Source organism: Podarcis tiliguerta (assembly GCF_965153285.1).
Source record: "Podarcis tiliguerta genome assembly, chromosome: 12".
NCBI classification, from domain to species: Eukaryota; Metazoa; Chordata; class Lepidosauria; order Squamata; family Lacertidae; genus Podarcis; species Podarcis tiliguerta.
Genome location: NC_139545.1, coordinates 28,331,893 through 28,349,608, shown reverse-complemented (window position 1 = coordinate 28,349,608; position 17,716 = coordinate 28,331,893). Strand labels below are relative to the sequence as shown.

The window sequence follows — 17,716 nt, the reverse complement described above, 5'->3', positions numbered from 1 at the left end:
TACAACTCCCATCATTCCACACATGACCAATGATCGGGGATGATGGGGTATCTTTGTTTGTTTGTTTGTTGTTTTGTTTTGTTTGATTTCATTGTGCATTCGGTCCAATTCCCCTCCCCTCCATAGCATTAAATGTTCATCTTTACATGTACAGTGGTGCCTCGCAAGACAAAAAGAATCCGTTCTGCGAGTCTCTTCGTCTAGCTGTTTTTTCGTCTTGCGAAGCAACCCTATTAGCGGATTAGCGCTATTAGCGGTTTAGCGGCTATTAGCGGCTATTAAAGGCTTAAGGGATTAGCGGATTAGCTGCTAAAAGGCTATTAGCAGTTTAGTGCCTTAGAAAAAGGGGGTGGGGAGCGAAAAAAAATCGCAAGAATCGCAAGACATTTTCGTCTTGCGAAGCAAGCCCATAGAGAAATTCGTCCTGCGAAGCGCATTGAAAAACGGAAAACCCTTTCGTCTAGCGGGTTTTCCGTCTTGCGAGGCATTCGTCTTGCGGGGCACCACTGTATCTATAATAAAACTATAGATTTTTTTTTTAAAAGGATCTATGAGCTTCAAGGTTTTACAGAACGTTCATGACTGTTGAGTCTCTAACATGTTCAGGAAATGTTAAAGTAACTCACACCATTGTCTGGAGATAGAATGTCCTGCTTCACCCCGACCATTGACAAAAACAACAACTCCTGTTCTTGCTTCTTGCTTTGTTGGTGGGGCTGCTGCTGTCCAATCACAGCTGTTTTAAAACCCCAGATTCTGATATTATTTCACATGGATGGTTTTAATTTCTGTCCTGGAAAGGAAAAAAAAAAGCAATTTAAGGGAACCAGAAGTTGGGCCGATTCTGTGAGATTAGCATATGTCTATGGTCGACAGCAGTTGAAACAGAGAATGTTAGCATACTCCACAACTGTTCCGTTTTAAGCAGGGCATCCTGGAATCACAGATGGCAATCCTGGCTTCTGATTGGATCCTAGAATGTTCTGTTTTGGTTCTGTGTTCTGGCATGAGACGCCGACCCAAAAGATGCTCACTCTGGGTCACACCAGAACAAAAGCTGCTCAGTTTTTGGTCTTGCGAGACCAAGAAAAAAGCGTCTTTGGGTCTTGTGCTCTTACGCAAGTGCAAGAGCTCAGGACCAAAATAGGAGCATCCTGACTTTGGTCCCAGGAATGTTGGGGGGGGGGTATGTGTTAGGGTATCGGTTGAGAAAGAGAAAGGAGGCAAGAATGAAAGGCAGAGGCCAAGAGAGCAAATTGGCTGACTAAAGCCACTAGCAGCCCATAATAAGCATCCTGGATGGGGCTCATTAGGGGTGGGAGGATGAATTCATGTTGTGAGGTTAACAAACTCCTTTCCCTGCACCATTCAGGAGGAAGGAAAGGAAAAAACACCCCTTTCCCCTTTCCATTTATGTAGAACCACCACCAACAACCTTCCATAGTAATAAATTGCTAAGATTTTGGCAGCCTGGCAGCCAATCTCATGCCCAAGGCCTCTGTTGCAGTAGAGGAAGGTACCAGGGGAGGGAGGGACGGAGGAAATCTTCTTTCTCACCTTCTTCTTGTCTCCTCCACCCTGAGAGGTTTGAATACAGGATTCCTGTTTCAGGCTGGCTGGAGCATTGAACAGAAGCATTTGTTTAATGGGACACAAACACTGTAACATATTGGAGTGTATTTCCAAGGATAATCATATTATTATCCCACCCTCCATCCAATGAGCTCACCATGGCATTCACGTGGTTATCCCATTTTATTCTTTCCCTCTCCCTCTCTCTCTCTCTCTCTCTCTCTCTCTCTCTCTCTCTCTCGGATGTGGTATTTGCTGAAAGGTAGTAACTGGGCTTGGAACACTGTGTAAGATTCATGGTTGAGTGGGAATTTCAACCCATGTTTCTCTGATACAACATTCAGGGCTAACCCAATATATTTTGCTGCCTGAGGCACAATAGCAAGTCTCTCCAGCTCCTCCGCCTATCCTTGGCAGTAAAAATGCAATGGTAATGAATTAAATAACTGGCCGTTTGCTTAACTTTGGTGACACCCAAAATCAGCTGCCTAATGGTAGAGATGGTCTCACCAACATTCTTACCACTACGCCATATTGGCCTTGTGTTTTTTTTAGGTATACTATGTAACTTTGGGAAATTGCCTTTCCCCCTTTAATTAAACATACACACCCTGAATGAGAAAACCTACTATTTTGTAAAAAGTTGCCTTTTGTATAATGTTTTCATGCTACTGATCTAGTTGTATTGGGGCATCTGTTTTTGAATATTCAAAAAAAAGAAAAAGAAAAAAGGCGGAGAAGGAAATGGAAACAGATATGTCCAAAATAAAGCTAGTCAACTGAAAATAAAAGAAATCCAGTATGGACTTAGATGGTTTCAAATGGAAATAAAGAGGATTAATGGAAGAAAGTGTGTTAGTCAACAACCTCTTCATGACCTTCTGGCCACATAAAGTGGGGAGGAGGTGATGGACCCTTTAGTCAGGCAGGAAGTTAAGAAGTACAGATCATTCTTAAAAATGCACACAAATGCAATATTTGAATGACTGTAGTGGAAGAGAGAGAAATCTCTGAAGACCAGCAGGAGGAAAGAAAATGCATCATATTTTCCTGGCTCACCAATCTTATTAGAGGAAGTAAGGAGAACCCAGACCCATTGCCAGATCACTAGGATTCACTTAGCATGCCAGAATATTTCAAACTGAACTAAAGAGACTGAGAGTGGAAACTACTTCTTGCCTAATAATCTATTAATTATTGGTTGCAAGGAAGCAGAAATAAACAACTGAGTAGATGAAGAAAGCATTTCTCAGCCAGTGAGAAACAGGGATGCTGGGAAAGTGACCTTTTGTAAGACTGCAGAGACACCTAACAAGACATGGACACTATCTGTCTGCCCTTTCCAGGCATAACAAAATGTGATTGCTAGTGTTTCACCCCCAGAAAATAACTAGCTCTTATGCTTCTTCCCAGTCTCAGGACACCATCCCACTTTCTGTTTACGGAATTCCAAAACAATATGGGGTATCCTTGCACCACTCTCTTGGATAGTCAGGAATTACTTAGAAATACCTCAGCTGGGTGGCCATGTGTCCAACTTTACAGAAGCCAGTTCTCCATCTGAAGGAGTCCTCTGTATGCAGGGCTGTCCAGTTTAAAGATGCAGAACCTTAAGAAGGAAAAGCAAGCTTTGATGTTGCCCATCCAAAGTTGGCTTAGCACATGACGACAACAGACTGAGCCAACAGATCAACTTGTTACAGTTTTTTCCACTAGTCTGAGAAATGCTGCACTTCTGTTTAAATTATATTAATTACTTATAAAGTCGCAGCTATGCAAATAAATTTGCATATGCATATTTAAATGCAAATTTGTATCCTCAGCTGCCACCTCAGCCTCCTACCTGGAACACTAACTGCCCTGATGAAAGATCTCTATTTTGGAAAAGGTCCTGCTTCTCAAGATGTCCTTCCTGTATATTATTTCATTCTTTCATGTTTATTGGCAACAGAACAATATGGAGTTCATTTTGATCACTCTCAGGCAAAAAGATAAACAAATATGAGTTGTTTCTAATGTTTCAGAAGTTGCCGTCTTGCATGGACTTTTTCCATAAATTTGTGTGGCTTCATACTAGCAACACAACCTTGACCGTAGCGCCCAAGAAAAGCTAAATATGATACCTGATTCTGAAATATATACATGCAATATATACATTGGGTTTGTGTGTAACAAAATGCTATAGAGTGCATATATACCTCTTAAGGATACCCAGTAATTGCACTGAAGACAATTAAATCATACCAGTGTAAGTGCCAATCTAGTGAGACTCTGTTTTCAACAACGTCTAGCTGGTATTCTGAAGACATGGAATTTGGAATCTAGTCAACAGAACAGATGTTGGGGAAACGCCCTTGGTGACAATTTGTATGTTATGGCGGCACTCATATGGAATCAGCCAAGTAGTTTTTTCTGAATGACAGCACTTCACACGGCAGGACAAAACATCTGTGCTGGGCTTAGTATGTGAGGCAGCCCAAGTTACATGGCTTCTCTGTAACAGACCTGCAGATCCCTGGTAGCAGTAACTAGTGCTGGCATAAATACGTTCCCTGCCATTGCCAGAACCACAGTCTGGTCACCCAAGGAACACTAGGCACATAGAAACACTTCTAGCGGGGTCAGTAATGTATGATGCAGCCCCTGTTATGAACCAAAATCTTCCCAGAACACTTTTTCAAAGCACTAGTTGGAGTAGTTATGAGAACAATGTCAAGAATTGAAGAGATCATTAGGCACATGAGCGTTGTGCTTCCTTTGACTTCAGGATAGGTAAACATCTAGAAAATGAACCATTATATGGAACCAGAAAAGTCATGCCTCTTGCATCATTACCCCCAGGCATATTATCGTATTAATTCCTTCAGAAGAGCTGCTGTCAAGCAGTTGGCTCCACTGCACAAATGGCACGAGCTATGAAAGACACATGAAATCAAGCCTAACATAGCATTTAAGGGAAACAGGCTGTCCACAGAATCGACTTTGAGGCTTGTGGTGATGATTGAGAAGTACATGCAATTTTGAGGACCCCTGACTAGTGAGACAGAAAGGGTTTTCTCCTCCGGACAAATAAATTCCACTCGTGTTATTAACATTATTAATTCACTCTGGCGCATCATGCGTGCCAAATGTGTTGATCAATCTTGTTTCTTCGGCAGTTCAATTGTAAACAGTAATAACTGCCAGGTTTGAAATGCTAAAGGAAAGCAGTTGTTATGAGACTAGAAAATAGAAGCAACCCATATTATCAGACCACCAAAAATGCTACGAAGTTTGGCACAATTCTAAAAGTCTTTGTTCTACCAAACCCAAGTCCAGACCACACACACACACGGCTTCAATTAAAGCATATTTCATTCTCCAGTAAAGCAAGGATGATTTAAATAATCCACAAAAGAATAATCCTGAATCATACTTGGAAGGGCAAATTAGGAAAGCTTTGGGGTAACACCCAACTTAATGACTGATCAAACAAGTGGCAAAGCCTCATTTTAGAAACCCCTCCAGGTTTATCACCTTTGTGTGTACATTGTTTATTATGACTAGAATGCAAGGAATATTCTAATGCAATAATAATAATAATAATAATAATAATAATAATAATAATAATAAATTTTTTTATTTATACCCCACCCTCCCCAGCCAAGGCCGGGCTCAGAGTGGCTTACAAGCAATAATAAAAACAAGTTGAATGATTACAACTTAAAAACAAAATTAAAATACAGCATTAAAATATTGAAACATTAAAATATTAAAATGTAGTCTCATCGCAGGAGGAGAAGGAAAAGAAAAAAGAAAGAGAGGGAGGGAATCAAATTGGCTCCAAGCCAAAGGCCAGGCGGAACAACTCTGTCTTACAGGCCCTGCAGAAAGAAATCAGATCCTGCAGGGCCCTGGTCTCATGAGGCAGAGCGTTCCACCAGGCCGGAGCCAGTGCTGAAAAGGCCCTGGCTCTGGTTGAAGCTAATCTAACTTCCTTAGGGCCTGGGACCACTAGGGTGTTGCTATTTATGGACCTTGAGGCTCTCCGTGGGGTATACCAGGAGAGGCGATCCCGTAGGTATGAGGGTCCTAGGCCATGAAGGGCTTTAAAGGTCAAAAGCAGCACCTTAAATCTGACCCTGTACTCCACCGGGAGCCAGTGCAGCTAGAAAAGCACTGGGTGAATATGCTCCCATGGCAGAGACCCTGTGAGGAGCCTCGCTGCAGCATTCTGCACCCGCTGGAGTTTCTGGGACAGCTTCAAGGGCAGCCCTGCGTAGAGCGAATTACAGTAGTCAAGCCTGGAGATGACCATCGCATGGATCACTGTGGCCAGGTCGGGGCGGGAAAGGTACATTACACTTGGAAAGCTTTGCTGTGCCATCTTAATCTGAAATCTCATGACCATATCTGAAACCAAAGCCTGCAATTCAGCCTTACATATTGTTTCCCTTCATCTCTTTATCCTTTTAACTTGTTTCTATTTATTTATTTACTGATGGCTCCTAATTCATCTCTTGGGCAGGCTGGTCTTGTTATACTGGCAGGTCTGACGCTGAGACTAACATGAGTATAGACTCGGCACTGTGAAAAAAAAGGCCAAAGGCCAGGCAGACCTGCCATTTATCCCGGCTCTGAGCGCGGGGCCAAGCACTGCCATTGGGCAGTGGGTCCCGTGCCCAGGTGAATGCCCTCCAATTTGGTGGCAGGGAGACAATCTGACCTGCCATTTACCGGCTCACAGGGAGGCCCGGGGCAGGGGTGGGGTGAGCTGTCCATGGGGGTGCCGCAGCGATGAGTCAAGCCCCATGCTGCCGTTTCGAGCATCGCAGGGCCCCGAGCCACTGCGTCACTCCTCAGGGATGACACCCAGGGCGGCCCACCCACCCCCTTCCTATGCCCCTGATCCAGGGCCCACCTGCAAAACTGCCTACCAAAGAAGGGGCAAATGGACTTCTAGAAAAAGGTTCTCATAGAATGGCAAAGGCACCTGGAACTCACCAGAAAGTTCCGGAACCCACCTGAGAGGTCTTGGAACTAAGTTCCAGTGAGTTCCCCCTAGGGAAAAAACCCCCTGCATGAGTGTAACCTAGTCTATGTACACATTAGCGGCTTAAAATGTAGCAAGGTTGTTTATAGCTGCCGCATTTCAAGTCACAGCAGAACAACAATCATCAGCATTTTACTGTGAATTTCTCCTAATCTGCGTATTTTTGCCCGCAGTTTAACTACAAATTTTTGCAAGCAATTTTCTCCAGTATAATGGATTCTTTATGTCATTTTCACTAATGAATTGAGTTGTTAGGATACTCCATTCCCCTCCCGGAGGTACAATTCCTAGGGCACTTTCATTCCTAGGGTTCCCTCTTCCCAGGGAACTTTGGGAAACGGAGTTCTGTGAGGGCAGCAGGAGTTTCCTAACCACTCTCAGGTCCCTTAGCAAACTACAGTTCCCAAGATTTTTTGGGGGGGAAGTCATGGTTGTTCAAAATTATATGGTACTGCTTTAAATGCATTGTGCAGATGGGGGCCAAATTCTCTGAGAGACATCTGAGTCTTATCTCGCTCTGCTAGAGATGTTTATACATTTGAACATGGGAGACTTGGACACCGGACAAGGAACACGATAAATTTTGTTAATCAAACTGGGTATCAAGAGGAGGCCTGTCATCGTTGCTGCTTTCCCTTTAAGAAAAGCAAATGCAGAGCATCAGAAAGTCGTTCCCCCTCCCCCAAGTCATTAAACATTCTCTGGCTTTTGTCAACAGCCGGGTAAACATCCAGAAAAAAAGGGAATCTGAATCAAATAGTTTATTTAACATTCTTCTTCTCCAACTGCTGATTAGGATAAATAGTTTGGTTGGGTTTTTTTTTAACTATCTGCTCCAACAATCACACACAAGGGGAAAGGGAGGGAAGCTTTCAGCTATCAGCTGAGTTTAGACTGGGCTTCAAAAGTTTTTAAACAAGGAAAGATTCTGGGCACTCTTTGATATTTTTGTCTATCTGCAGCACGTCGTGTTAGCACCATGTCATAGCAAAATGGGAACATTTTTTTAAGAAAAAAGAAAGAAAGATCATTAGACAGTGGACTGTCTATAGGCTGCAATTCCAGACACAATGCAACACTTGGAAACAATCCAGAACAGAGAGCAATTTGAACAGCCTATATATACCGAAGTGGGGGTTTCATCTGGCAAAAGACCTTTATGGGCAAAACACCTGAGGAACTTCTGTATTCTATCAGACCAGTGAGGAATCTAATCCAGTAATCCTCGACAGGGGGTTAATTGCAGCCTCCCCAATAATTCATGGACAGCCTTGTCCAGAAGCCATGGGTATTGTGTGTACACACACACACACACACACACACAGAGAGAGAGAGAGAGAGAGAGAGAGAGAGAGAGAGAGAGATGTGGCTTTTCCAGATGAACTGTTTAATAAGGACCCAGCTGCAGCTGGTTGCAGAAAGATCAGATAATGTCAGCTATTTAATAAGCATTCATCCTGATTTGTTTATTGAGAGAATAGACAAAGTTCCATCAAGAAAGTGTTAAACCACAGCATTCTGTTCATTCATTTCCCCATCACTTAACTTATCTCAAAAAACAAACCTTTAGGAAATGCATTTGTTTCACAAGAGCTCCATTTTAGTTTTAATTATGCAGCCTGAATGTGCTGGGTTGTGACTGAATTCCACCCGAAAATGCTGACAATCTGGAAGCACCCTTACACCCAAGCTGGTGAAAAAAAAAAGAAAGCAAAAGGTGTTAGTGTTAATTATTTCAGCACCCTCTTGGCATCTGTCAGTTTGCAAAAGGCGGGGGGAACCTTATCGAAAAACACCATAATGATTCATTACTTTAGCACAACCACAATCTATTATGTTACAGAGCGTGCCTATGCATGTTTACTTGAAAGTTAGTCTCAAATAACTCAACGAGTTTTACTCCTAAATTGGTGCACACAGGATTGCAGTCTTAGTACCAGATAAATCCAGCCTAGCTAATCAGGGATCACAGAGTGAATAGGATTATATCACAATGTTATATAGTAGGGGTTGAGAACTGGATCTGGCCAACTGGATCCTATTTGTTGGCTTGGTTGTAACTAGCCTTGGGTTGCCCTGGGAATGATAAAGGAACTAACAAATTCAGTAAATAGCAACAACAGCAACAGACAGATCATTATCTCCTCCACACCCTGTGGACCAGGTTTGGCAGGTGCGTGGGGCACCCACCTATCAATCTTCTCACCTCACAGGTTTTTGCCCACACAATTTGAAGCCAAAATGTGCAGACAAATTCACAGTCTGCACAGCATCAAAAATCAGCTGATCCTTAGAACTTGTGGAGAATCTTGCACCTGGCTTTGCAAGTTCCAGTAACTGGAGCTAAACAATCGAAGTTCAGAGGCCATCAATCAGCTGATTGACAGTGTCTGCAAGTGCCCTTTCCGCTGAGACAGGTTTTTGCCTGCCTTGCAGGACAGGTGTGTGTGTGGCTTGGCTGAAATGGCCTTGTAGGCCCAATGGGGAGGCCTGGTGGGCCTGATTCAGCCATTGAACTGGAGGTTCCCCAGCACAGCTATCTAGTATTTAGACACAGTGGCTTGGCAATGTGGTGCAGAACTGAGGTCAACTAAATGCTGTGTAAAGGAACAAGTCAACATTTTCAGGAGTGGACAAAAAAGGGCCCAAAGGAGTCATGTGTGTGGTTTTTGTTTTTTTGTTTTTTTGCACTGCTGAAAATGCCAGAGGGAAGCTTGTTTTTGCTGAGCCATGCTCATTACTCCAGCAGAAATCCATTTATTAAAGTGTTCTTAGGTTACTGCACTAAAAGAATATATAGAGTACTTTCTCTATATTTATATAGAGTATTTTCTCTACATAGTGCCTTTAATTATGAGGATTTAAGCAACACATTTGTACCCTGCCTTGATAACCCATCCTTCTTGTTAATTGACAGTCTGAATCGATAGGCTTTCTTTTCTCGATGGTACTGAAAATAGATGAAGCGTTTGCATTCTGGCCTCTGTATGCTCTTGAATCCCTGTGTGGTCTTGGACAAATTACTCAGTATCACTTGGCATGAATTTCCTTTCTATAAAAATGGAAGGATATTGACCTCATTTAGTAAAGGGGTACAAGATGTTAAGCAGGTCTTAGTCCACAAGGACTTTCTCCCCATTGGTGTGTTCTGCACTACATTACATGTGGCATTAATGTTGTTTGGAAGTTGGAGATCGTTTCTTCATCCATGTGGAAACCACATTTGTCTACGCAACAAAGTTATTTTTAAGTGCAAATATGCCTATACAGTTTGTGTGTGTGTGTGGAAGACAGAACATATGGAAAATAGGTGAACAACACATTCTGAAGTCACGTTACTACAAATTTGAGGGCCTTTATGTTTAATATTTTCTTGCTGACAGAACTGAAAATGTTGACATGCAGAAAAGTCCCTGACTTGGGTTTTATTTAATGCTGGTGGTGTGCTCTGGAGTTAACTTTTCCCAAAGGTATGCAAAGATGGCTCCCTGTGTCCCCCACGTTGCATGGCTCTCTGGTGCACGCAGTGTTTCCACACAGTATTGGAAACTCAATCCCACGGAGATTTTGTGATGACATGGAAACCTAGGGGCAAACAGCAATGCTATCAAGGCTGCAGGAAAGCTATTCCTCTGCAGCAAGAGCAGAGAAAACATGGCAAAGTCCTTTTTAATGAGTTTGTTCAATCATAATAGTGAGAGGCAAAAGAACGCAGCAAGTCTTAACAATGGCGTTGCTCCAAACTTGGCTCCTCCTCCCTCCATCCTAGCAACAGCATCTTCCCTTACGGTGGCCTGCACTCTTAACAAACACTAAGTTCTTGGAGAAGGGGGATCAGAAATACTGATCTGGCTGCCCTGCTGCAGCCCCCCCTAACATTTCCCAACCCTTCTATCTATCACAACTGTTCATCTGTCTCTGAGTTGTGACTTTCCTCAAACCCCTCAAAGCCCTGCTGTAATTCAATGCTTCATCCCTCTTCTCTTGCAGCATCAGGAGAAGGGTGTGTGTGTGTGATCTCCACCATTCCTCTTCCTCCATCTCACCCTCTCGAGTCCAATCCCTGACAAATGTGCAGACAGGTTTCCTCTAGTCAGACTTCAACATGCAGCATGTGGGAGTTAGGGCTTAGGTGCTGCATAATGTCAGGGGCAGCAATGTAGTCCTGATGCCCATCCTGCATGTGGAAGGGCTACAGCCACGAAGGGGGAAAAGGTGAGGGAGGAATGTCATATCATCGTATCCACTGACTCCAATTGGAGAGTTTTAATTCTGCCAGCATTGGGAGTGGGGCCAATTTCTGAGCAAGCATTGGAGTCTCATTAAGTGCTGTTCCTTCCCAAATATACCCCATCCCACACCTCCCTTTAGAGTGGTTGTGTACCAGCATAATTACACCAGAGAAACTGCGTGGCAAAAATGTTGTAGTGGGAAAATGGTACTTAAGTAGTAAAGCACATGGAGTGCATGCAAAAGATCCTGGATTCAGCCCCTGGGATCTTCAGGAAGAGCTGGGGGAAACTCTTATCTGAGACCCTGGAGAGCTGCAACCAGTCAGCATAGACAGTAATGAACTAGATTAGGGATAGGGATGTTAAAAGGCAGAAATTTCCATTCTGACCTGTGTTCATCACAATCAGTGCTGTTTCCAGTCTGCTGCAATTAGGTTTCTGCCAACTGCTATGTTGCATGTAACATAAGTTATATAAGTTATATAATTATTTACATAACTTACCTTGATTTAAATGCAAAGGAAATGCCAAAACAATGTAAAAAAGTAATTAATTGCATATTGTTGACAAGCTTAAAAAAACAACAACGATGTAAATGAATATCGATTGTACGTGCTTCGCTGATTTCCATTCCTCACCACAGACGAACCAGCAAACTGCTGAAATTTCTGCTTCTTTTCCCGTTTTTGTTGGTGGTGCTCTCTAGAGTTCGGCTCCCATCACCCCAGACAATTGCCATGAGCTGGCTTAACAATGGGCACCATGCGTGTTCAATGTTTATTTTAATGAACTGAATAAAGTGAAAGATTATGAGTCACGGAGGCATGGAGAGTGCTCAGAATATTTTTTTTAAGCTGCTCTTTTCTCCATGTTGTTAATAATTGTTTTATAGATTCTAAATCTATAAATTTGTTTATCATATAATAGGACTTTTGCTATAATTGTGATGCTTAGCTTATTTTTTAGTTGCTGTATTATTAATAGTGTTTTATCGATTGTAATTGCTTTATTGACGATTTGTTAATTATTTTTATATGATTCATGCTGTATTTGTGATGCTAATGTTCTCAGTTGATTGTAAGCTGCTATGAGATCCGATTGAATGAAAATCGGCACAGAAAGACAATAAATCAAATCAATTATAGTAGCATCTAGAGGGCACCAGTCTGGATACGCCTTCAGCTAATTGGCTTGGTATGAGGCAGCTCTTCATGTTTCTTTTGTGCTCCTCTGGTGCACAGGAATTTTGGAGTGATCCCGTCCTCATCTAGCCGGCCTAATTCAAAGGAGTGGGTTGCCCCGAAAGAGATGCTATAATGAACCTAAATTCATATCGTAAGGCAGCTCCAGGTTGAGGCTATTGCCAAGCATTATAAAGAGACTGAGATTCTTGTGCTAGGTTGAGTAAAATGCCATATGGGCTGCATTACTACTTAGGCAAAATGAGGGAAGTTTCACAGTGGAAATCTCGGGGTTATTTTAATTCAGTTTTTATCATTTAATTTCCTTTGTTTCTTCAATAGCTAAAGGCCCAAAGAGAAGAAATGACGATGTAGGGGTGAGTCTCCCATCATTCGAAGGTCTTTGACAGCAATCAGAGCTTGACACGGGGAGGCACAGCCAATGCAGACCTTGATTGAAGATCTGACACCAAGAAACACCTAAAAACATGTGTATGGGAAGCAGTTCCCTAGGGATACATGCAAAAAAGGAAAAAAAAATGTGCCTGCAACATTCCTTCCTTTCGGTCCTACTTTTTTGCTCTGCATTTTGTTCGTATGTTCTGTTTTGGATTTCTCTTTTGTTCCCATAAACCCTCTTGCCAGCTCAAACCTAAGAAGAAAGGCACTCATGTAACAAAGGTGGGGGCGAAAGAGCTTTGCTTCATTTTGGCCCATGAGAGTGTTTCCATTAATGGGGGACATACCTTTCACCAACAACAAAAAGTAGTAGTAAGAAATCTCCAAACCTAAAATAACAAAAATTAGGAAATCTCCAAAAAAAGCAAAAACAAACCCAAACTCCAAGAAATAGGAAACCCTAGGAGGTAAAACACAAAAATATTCATTGGGAATATTTTGAAATCTGTTAACAACAAATGACAAACCTCCTTGTAAGGAGATTTATATGGGAGGAGGCAGCAGGAACTGCTAAATGGGAGAGCCTTTTAGTTTGTGCACAGCCCTTTTGAATCTAAGAAATTGTCATTAATAAGGTGTGGTGTTTCATTTTTATGATGTTGTGTGCATTGCACACGACGAGAAAACAGTGATGATGACTGTAAACAACCGAATATTCGGCGCCCACACTACTAGATGTCTGCCAGCCTTCCACAACCTATTGGCCACCAGATGTTTAGGACTACAAATCACAACAACCCCTGCCATCGTGCTAGCGATTGCTCACATGGTTCAGTGCTATAAACTACAATTGGTAGGGGCGGGGAGCATTTGCCCATTACAGATTGCGTATCTGATGCCAGTCCTAAAACATTTCCCATTTGCACAGCCTTGTCAATGTTAAATCTCAGCATTTCATTATACTGAGAAGAGGATGGAAATTCATGGGAGAAATGAACGGATGAGAGCAACCTTGGATCTTCATCACCCTCAAAGTAAGCAAGCAGTTGATCTAATTTTACCACTACTCGAGGCTTCACTGTTGATTTCAGCTTTGGCTGGAAGTAAAACTTCATCCTTCGTGATGTATTGATCCCAGTAACACCCGTTGATTTTAATATGGCAATGCATTTGCAAATCTCCCATGATCCGCTGATGGGTTCTTAGAAACTTCTGAGACAGATAATGGCTGGGACACCAGCAATTCAAGAAACAAATTTACTTTCCTCAAATTGAATCCCACACATTGCTTAGAGTCTCTTGTTATGAGCATAGTATTATTATTTTTTTAGGCTTGTATACCCATTTCCTCTGAAATCTTCAAGAAAATTCATTTCTGGCTTCATATACTAACATTATTTTGTGTTTCCTTTAACTTTTATTTGCAAGTAAAAAAGAATGGCCTTTGGTTGGCTTAGGAGGAGCTGGAAATATATATTTTTTCCAGTGCTAGAAAACAGCTAATGTTCTTGCCAGCGAGTTAAAGCCAGAGTATCCCTTTGTCACGACCACATTTATAACACGGATCAAAAACTATAAAAGGTAGCGTTGCATCCTGCTATTACGGAGAATTTAAATTTTCAGTGGCATTTTTAAACAATGTTTTCCCGGTGTCTCTTGTTAAATGCTGATTGTTGACTTTTCATCCTTGCATGCCAAACACTTTCACTGAAACTCTAACAAGACTTTCATCTTAACAACGATTATTTCTTAATAGACTTGGATGCAGGCAGCGTTTGGAAATGGGTTTCCTTTTCAACGCTCTGTAACGACCCGTCATTAGTGAGCGGGATTCCGCAGAACTATTATGCACAAAGACATTTAAAGCATTTCCAGAGCGACATGCCACTTTTCCTAAAATTCAATTCATGCGCCATCTATTATATATTGCAGCAATGTTTCAGCCATATCCCGCTTTTAAATATCTCTGTTCTGATTGCTTCTCTCTCTGTGTGTGTGTTTGTGTGTCATACAGTAAAAGTCATAATGAATGAGATCATGCCTCTTTCTTTTTTTAAGTGGAGTGGATTTTGGAGAACTTTCCCCTCATCTTGGGCAATAAATCTGCCTTTGAAAAACCACAAAGCCCAAACATCTGACCATTTGACAAGAAGACCGTACGGTGACATCACTCATCACTTATTTCTTATTAGTGGATAGATTATACGATTCAGATTTGGCAACCAAGCATTGCCCATTTTCCCCATTTCAATTCCTGCTATTTTTAGTCATTTTTCTACCCGTTTAGCTGGCTCCGACCTTCTATCTGTCTCGAAAGGATCCTCTCCTTGCTTGCACTCTTGGGTTGAGCACAGAGTGAGTAAATCGCTTTCAAAATTGCCCACTGCAGCCATCAAGCTTTTGCATTCCTCGTAAGTGTTTCTAAAGATTCCTCTGCAATTACATACCCAGATGTAGCTTTGGAACATGTCCACTTCTGGTGGTATTTTGAATCACAGCCGTATTGGCAGCAACTTGAGTCAAAGTAAAGACCTTGCAGGGTGATGCCATCCATTTTAAGAAGTTCAGCAATATTTTTATATCTTCATTCAGGTTTTATTTCAAATGCTAACTGGCTTTGCAACCTTCATTAAGAGAAGCTGGCCTCCGTGCAGACATGCATTCATTTTTCCATTCTTCAATCCCTTCTGAAATGAATTGGGCCAGTTGTGTAGTTTCCACTAGCTTATACTATTCGTATACTAGGCATGCCTTTCCATTTTAAGATTTTCTAACCTCGAGGACTTTGAGCTTGCCTTGTATTTTCTTCACATCATTCCCTTGCTGCCCATAACGTTTTCTCCCCCCCGCTTTTTGTTCAAGAAGGTACTTTCGTTGGTGGGTTTCATAACATTTTTGATAGCATACTCTGAAGGCAGTTTTCCTGGGTTCTTTGACAGATGGAGCACAAAAGCTGTAAATGACTCCATTTAGCCTCATTCCTAATTAAATCCAATCAATTAAATCAGGGTTTCATGAACTTGGGTCTCCAGCTGTTTTTGGACTACAGTTCCCATCATCCCTGACCAGTGGTCCTGCTAGCTAAGGGTGATAGAAGTTGTAGTCCAACAACAGCTTGAGACCCAAGTTTGGGAAACCTTGCTTTAGATGTTTCTATCCTGCTCTAATCTGGGTTGGAAAGGTTGGTGGGGTGGTTTGGGGGTAGCAATGGGAAAGCAATGCCCAATCAATATCAACGAAACATATGATATCTCCACTAAGAAAACCCAAACAGACTGGAATCCCGAAAACTCTTTGGCTGCACTCCTAGACCTTGCAGTGCTGATCCAATAAGATTGTCAGTTTTGCTTCTTTGAACAACTGGTCCCTCATGGCATATCACAAACTATTTAAAAAACTATCCTCGGATTGAAAAGCAGTTTGCCTCAGCCCTCTTCTCAACTAGTGCTTAGAGATAGGCCCTCTCAACTTGGGCTACCTCTGTCAGGTGTGCGTGGAGAAGCCAGGCCCTGTGACCAATAGGACTTTGCAGGACTGGGGCCTTCCTAAGTTTGTTCTGAAGAGGCAAGGTGTGGCCTCACAGGTGAGGCCAATTTGTAACTCACAGCACCTGGTGGCAAGAGCTGGGAAGGGATATAAGGTCAGTGTTTCCCTTTGGCTCTTTGCCACAGCAACACACTTCCTGTCTTGCTGTGTTTGGCTTCTTGCTTCCTGATCCTTGAACCTTGGCTTGGTGACTCCTTGCTTCCTTGCTTCCTGGCTTCTGGACCCCTGTTCCTGCTCCCACCCCGCCATCTTGCCCCTGGTCCTGACGTCCCCAGCCAGGACTTCAATCGCCCGTGAACTGGATCGTGACAACCTCTACCGTTAGACAGAGTGAGGCTGTCCCCTCCATTAGCAGATGAATGAAGCAGTGGCAAGGGTAGGAGGACTCCGCTGTGTGTGCCACAAAGCCTGCTTTGCTCCCCTTAGGCTTCCTTGCTACTCTCCAGTTCAGGGAAGGTCACCTTTCCATTATCAGTGTCAAAGCAAGATTCCAATATGATCAGGTTTGGGGGCAGTGGGACAGGCGGTGCTATCGTGTTCTTAAGCAGCAGATTGTTTTCAGATACCTATAGGATTGTACAGTAGTTAGGCAATTTCGGACTCTGGACATAATGGCCTGCTCTCCTTTTTAAATTGCAAATACCTATTTCCAGAGGTGGTAAGCTAGCCCTAATGCACCTGCGAGCCCTCCTCCTCATTCTGCACACTTGAGCAGACTCTCCAAGTGTCCCTATTTTCCAGGGACAGTCCTGGATTTAGAGAAGCTGTCCTGGTTTCTGATTTGATCCAAGAATGTCCCGCTTTTCCTTAGGATATTTCTATTTTCATTAGAGAAATGTTGGAGGGTATGGATTAGGACATCCCTAGTTTCATTGGGGGGGACGCGGGTAGTGCTGTGGTCTAAACCACTGAGCCTAGGGCTTCCTGATTGAAAGGTTGGTGGTTCGAATCCCTGCGACAGGGTGAGCTTCCGTTGCTCGGTCCCAGCTCCTGCCAACCTAGGAATTCGAAAGCACATCAAAATGCAAGTAGATAAATAGGAACAACTCCAGTGGGAAGATAAACAGTGTTTCTGTGCACTGCTTTGGTTCGCCAGAAGCGGCTTAGTCATGCTGGCCACATGACCTGGAAAAACTGTCTTTGGACAAATGCCAGCTTCCTCGGCCAGTAAAGCGAGATGAGCGCCGCAACCCCAGAGTTGTTCATGACTGGGCTTAACTGTCAAGGTTCCTTTAGCTTAGTTTCACTGGAGAAATTTTGGAGGGGACACTGGAGCCCTGAACTTCTGCTCACAAAGCCATGCCTTGACATCACCATTTGCCAGACCTGCTTTCATAACTAGTAGCCCATAAAGGACAAAGTGAATTGACCACTAATGTGCCTCATATCCTGCCGTATCCCAACTTCATTTTTTTTTCCCTTTTTGCTATGCTCCGCAACTAGAAATCTTTACCCATGTGGATGAAATATTGGCTATTTCAAACAGATGAGTTAAAGGGCATGTAAAAAAAGCTACTCACCAGAATTTGAATTACAGGTTCTGAGCCGTATTTCTTTTATCTGAGCCCATACAGCTTTTGGAAACAAGTTCCTCCCTGATTGGTAGTAGTCTATAAGATTTAGACTTTTATGCCATATTATTTTAGCAAATCCCGCTGAACTCATTCTGTTTTATATTCCTTCTTAGAGGAAACTATTATATGTAAACGGAATCTCTTAAGTTTATCATATCCAATATAAACACCCTCTTTATA

General features: G+C 42.6%; 1 long non-coding RNA gene across 1 annotated transcript; it reads right to left on the bottom strand.

The window, feature by feature from the left end:
- Positions 1 to 542: 542 nt before the first annotated feature.
- On the bottom strand, positions 543 to 3,864 carry LOC310660659. Its single transcript, XR_014503585.1, has 3 exons — positions 3,817 to 3,864; positions 3,085 to 3,181; positions 543 to 793 (listed from the first exon to the last, which is right to left on the bottom strand). It is a non-coding gene; the product is annotated as an uncharacterized lncRNA (long non-coding RNA).
- Between the last annotated feature and the right edge of the window lie 13,852 nt (positions 3,865 to 17,716).